This window comes from Cucurbita pepo, chromosome 3 (assembly GCF_057944985.1).
Source record: "Cucurbita pepo subsp. pepo isolate OVF chromosome 3, ASM5794498v1, whole genome shotgun sequence".
Classification (NCBI taxonomy): Eukaryota; Viridiplantae; Streptophyta; class Magnoliopsida; order Cucurbitales; family Cucurbitaceae; genus Cucurbita; species Cucurbita pepo.
In genome coordinates, this window is record NC_141800.1 from 8,441,461 (window position 1) to 8,446,971 (window position 5,511).

The 5,511-nt window shown below is 37.9% G+C and overlaps 1 non-coding gene across 1 annotated transcript; it reads right to left on the bottom strand.

Moving 5' to 3' along the window:
- Window positions 1-5,136: 5,136 nt before the first annotated feature.
- Window positions 5,137-5,208, bottom strand: TRNAP-CGG (transfer RNA proline (anticodon CGG)). The gene has a single exon. It is a non-coding gene; the product is annotated as a tRNA-Pro (tRNA).
- Window positions 5,209-5,511: the final 303 nt, after the last annotated feature.

A 5,511-nucleotide genomic window follows, 5' to 3' on the forward strand; every position in this document is an offset into this window, starting at 1 on the left:
TGACATCCAAACGCTATGAAACCCTGAAGTAGATCTTATTTTATGATGTTTGATGATTTAGTGAAGTTTGAAAAGCGATTGGAACACGTTAAGTAGCAAAACCAAGAATTAGGTGTAAAATGACCAAAATGCCCCTAGGACTACTTAAGAGATTTCAAGGTCTATACGTGCTTCAAATGATTTGCTACTTCTTATAAGGTCGATTATGAAGGACATGAAGATAAGTTTAAGGTTTCAAGTTGATTGGAGTAAGTTTGGAACCTAAACCAAGTTAGGATCCAAGAAACACATAAAGGAAACACCACAAGACTTTAGACTCTTCTAGAACCCTCTAAAGAACTCCCTAGGAATCTATGGCCTTCTAGAAAAACTTACACTAAGATGGGTTCATATGGTTACAAATACAAGTTACAACTTATGCCTCAAGAAATTAAGGACCTTAGAAAGTTAAAAGATTAAGAACCAAGAACAACAACACACAAGCTTTACAACTACCCAAGTAAGAAGAATGCTAGGTACCACTCAAGGACGAGGGACTAAGGTCCCCAAACTCAGAAACAGAAACTTAAGAATGCTAGGTAATACTCTAATCATGTCCAAAGTGACCCATGACCTCCCACCAAGCAATGTCCAAGAATTCTTCTTCTAGGTGGGATGCCCTGCACCATGTTTCCTTTGCAGGATGTCATGCCTCAAGTTTCCTTCACCTAGAAGAGATGCCCTACAGACTTGTAGGATGCCATGTTTAAGTATGCACCGAGCAAGTGACCTTTACAGTCTATTAAGGGGAGTAGTCTAAAGTTACAGAGGAACAAGAAGAGAGTACGTTACCTTAGCCACGAATCAAGAACCTCCTAAGACCTCCCACGGTACATCATGCTCATGACTTAGACTATGTTGCTTGGAACGCATGACGCCTTGAGCGTAGCTTAAACAAACTATATTATAGGGCAAGCCCTTGATGCAGTATTAAGACTACATCGCTTGGAACGTAAGAAGCCTTGGATGTAGGTTTTCAGACTATGCCGTATGGAACGTATGAAGCCTTGGGCATAGGTTAAGTAGACTGTATTATGGGGCAAGCCCTTGATGCAGTATTAAGACTACATCGCTTGGCACGTAAGAAGCTTTGGATGTAGGTTTTCAGACTATGCCGCTTGGAACACATGAAGCCTTGGGCATATGATTAAGCAGATCGTATCGAAGGGCAAGCCCTAAGATTCGGTAAGACTACGTCGCCTGGAACGCATGAAGCCTTGGACGTAGGTTAAGGCTATGTCGCTTGAAACGCATGAAGCCTTGGACACAGGATTGTCAGTTACATGTCTAGTGCCGTAAATCCTAGGGGGGGTGTCTTGGAGAACGAATCAAGAACAAAACAAGAACCAAGAAAGTACCAAGAACAAGAGAAAGATTAAGGAATAGAACAAGGATCAAAATCCTAGTTCTAAGGACAAGAATCAGGAACAAAGAACCAAGAACCAGAAACCATAGTACTAAGACCCTTAAAGGAAAACCATGGTTTTAGGATTCAAGGACCAAGGTTCTCAAGAAAGATCAAGATAAGAAACCCAAGTCAAGAACAAAAATTAGAGGGCCTAAGTACTTACAACAAGAAAAAGATCAAGAACAAGCAAGAATAAAGAATGTGGTACCCTAGCATATCAAGGACACGATTAAGAGCCTACAAGTAGGCTACTTACTGAGTCTTGTACTCATTCCTTACTCTCCATTTTTTTTCCAGGTGATAAGGAGCTGGTCGAGAACGGAAGCGGATTCTGGAGCAGGTGCCATAGATAAACCTCACCCGTCGTCTTCAACCCTTTGTTTTAAAATGTTTTGTGTCTGTTCCTTATTTTGTGTTTTAATCATTACGTCGTATTTTAAATTAGTAATGTGCGCGCACTATTTTGGTATAATTAAAATTATGTTATAAATTTTAATGGTTTTATCAAGAAGGAAAAATTTACCCACCTTTTTGAGTCATCGTGTCAGCACGGTCCTTACATACACCTTGTTCATAGTCGATGGATTTTCGTACATATTTTACAACACCTTTAATAGGCCTGATGTCGTCTTCTCTTTGATGAGGTTGAACGTCATGTTTCTGGACAGCTTCAACTAAATCAACCCTCTGTGATCATGGTATCCGGCTTCACCCCCAAAAGAGGTTTCTGAAGATCTTTCTGGTACAGATAATCTTCAATCTGCATCTTCTAGAAACTTATATCGAATCCATCAAACTTTTCAATTCCAGTCTTTGAACATTCCATATTCACAGATCATGGCGAATCTTGCCTCGCTCTGACACCAGTTGTTAGGATCACACAACAACGCACACACTCGATCGAAATGAACAAGAAAAACATGATAGTGAAAATGTAAGGAGAAATATTGACTAAAAGTTTTGTATTAATGACTTCAGGTATGCAAATAAAGGATATGAAGAATGAGAAATGTACATTTTGAAAGAATTGACTGATGGGTAAATATATGATTTCAGTTTATTACATATAGCTTTAATAGATATAACCGCCTACTATATATAAATATTTAGTATATATTTTTACTATAAATAGTCAGCCTCCATATCTAACTTGCACAAATACTAAGTTTGTAAGGAGGGTGGGAAGAAAAATAAGCCAATGGAGGCTTTCAATTTCTTAATGCAACTTTTAGCCAAGATTTCTGAAAATCGCGAAATTACTCATCCATAATGAATATCATCCTTTTAAACCAATTTGTACAACTTTATGGCTATGAGAGGAAACACTTTGGTTAAGAAATCAAAGGCTAAAAGATATTGGAACGTTGGAACCCATCAGTTTACTTTCTGTAAATGTTTTAAGTTTGAAATTTAGAAATTTGAGTCCAAAATTCTTGGTCTAGAGATTGATTCATTTAATGAGCCTTATACAATTAGCTGTAGGGTAAGTTAAGGAACACAATTGAAGAAGAAATCAAGAGGAGATGATCTCTCAATCGTTCAAACTACAAGCATCTTAGAATTAATTTTCTTGGTAAGTTCATTATCAAGCTGGAGACTTGGTAAGTTACATGCCTAGTAGTAATGGAGTCTAACCCGACTTGGTAAATTTTCTTGGAATTAATTTTCTAGGTAAGTTACATGCCTAGTAATAACGGAGTCTAACATGACGATCATTCAGACAAACATCCACCAACCAAGAGGGGTGAAAATGATGACGATAGTACAATTGAGAAAGAATCTTAGCCATGATGAATCTACGCTTGCTGCCATTGTTGTATTTGAAAAGGGGAGCTCGAGTGAACCAACCCACTACATGGAATACCACGACGCAAAACAAGAAGGTTAGATAATGGGTTTATTCTCACCCGGAGAGATAAATCACAAGATTAGTTTTAAATCTGGATAGGTATGTCAATTGAAAGTGAAACACAAAATGATGTTAAGAGCAAACATTCTCTTCCGAGAGGAGTGAATTGGGTCATTCTTGGTTATCAAACTCGAGACCTCTCGCACCAAAAGCAAGAATCATACCACGAAATCTGGATAGCTAGCTAAATTCTATGAAAAGCTAAATGACTTGTTAACAGTCAAGTTTATTAGACCTGCAGAGGCTCTTGCAATGATCACTCAAATGCTGGGCAAAGACACCAAGCCAACGCCTCTATTGGAGAAGGAAGAAAAAAAACAAGTCACTGAAGCAACACATGTTCACACAGAAATACCAGATGGATGAAGAGAAGGGTCAGTCGGAAGCGTCAACAACAACAATTTCAAGAAAAATAGAGAGTTTATATAAGTTAACGTCATATCAACTTCAAGTTCAAAGCAACAAGAACCAAAGACTGGTGCAAAAATACTATGGACTAGTCGAAGTTATCCACAAGATTATGAAGACATCATATAGGATCCAATTGCTCTTATGGATGCGGACTAACCTTGTTGTCCACGTCAGTAACTTGAAACGTTATTATTTTGACCAAGAAGACATCAAGCAGAAGCAGGTGGTATGACGTCATGCAAAGAAGAAAGATTTTCATGCGAAGAAAGTAGGGAAGACACCAACAGAGAAGACATGAAGAGTCAACGAACCGAGAAGTGATTTTCAATAGCTCCTAGTAGATTGGAAGAGACTCCTCATTCTGAGATCAGCTGGAAGCGCATCGAGAGACCTAAAGTCAGCCTCGTCCTACAATGCTGAGTATATGAAGAGTTGGTTGATGTAGATATCAATAAATTGTGTGGGGACAGATGTCACGGTCACGATTGCCCATGGCGTGTTGTCTATGGCTGCATGTCTCAGCAATTTTTGTAAATAATTTGTTGTCCAAGGCGGCATGCTCATTCCAAACCCCTTTTACTTGCTTTCATGTTAGATAGGTCTTTACCATTATTGTTGTGCCACTAGGGTGTATGACTAGTCACCAAAATCATATCTACACCCTCCCGGACTAAAATTTCCCAAAATGTATTATAGGTCTTTACCATTATTGTTGTGCCACTAGGGTGTATGACTAGTCATCAAAATCATATCTACACCCTCCTGGACTAAAATTTCCCAAAATGTATTATAGGAGAATGTGACTAGTTTCTTCCAAATGTGACTCGAGCATACACTGCTGTTGTCCATGCAGTTTGAATTTTGCATAGTTGACTTGTTCGTCGAGTCGCATAATCATTGTCTCACTGCTGAAAGAATCTCAAGTCCTCATAGTCCTCATGGAATGATTGGAAGAGGTTTCGAGTCTTCTATTCTTCTTCTTCTTTTTTTTTTTTTTTATAAACATCCATGTGAATTATTTCTTTATTCAATTTGATATAATTGTTGGGAGCATTTCGAAAATCGAACTCGAAACCTCTCGCACCAGAAGCGTGAATCATACCACTAGACCAAATGCCCTTGTAGTTAGGGTCGAGGCTCTATCAAAATTCTGCAAAAATAAATGGTACTACCATCATCTTCTTTTGCAAGACTTTCTCAAGCCCTCATGGAATAATTTGAAAGTGATATCGTTTCCAAGATTGGAAGAGAATCTTACCTACACAAATATAAATTATAATTAAAAAGATATATATATATATAGCTTCTTCTTCCTTTTTTTTTTTTTTCAAACATCTTTATTTCTTTGTTCAACTTGATATAATTGAAAGGGGCATTTCGAGAATCAAACTCGAGACCTCTCGCACCCGAAGCGAGAATCATACCACTAGACCAAATGCCCTTGTAGTGAATCTATCATTTTTAGTTCCTAGTCCATATGTTTTATGCGCCTCTATATTTAAAATTTATCCACATGTTTTTGTGCTTTAGAACCTACCTTGTACGTTTGAGATTATGAATGACTCCGCTCAAATTATTTTGGTTGAAGCTGCATTGCTACTAAAGCATATGTGCATTCCTTTGGGATTTACTTCGTCCCTTTCACAATTTTACTACGTTGAGAATTCTTTGCGACCATTTAACAATAGTTATAATGGGATTGCTATCTCATGTTAGAAAAACCCTACCATTTAACAATATTTAT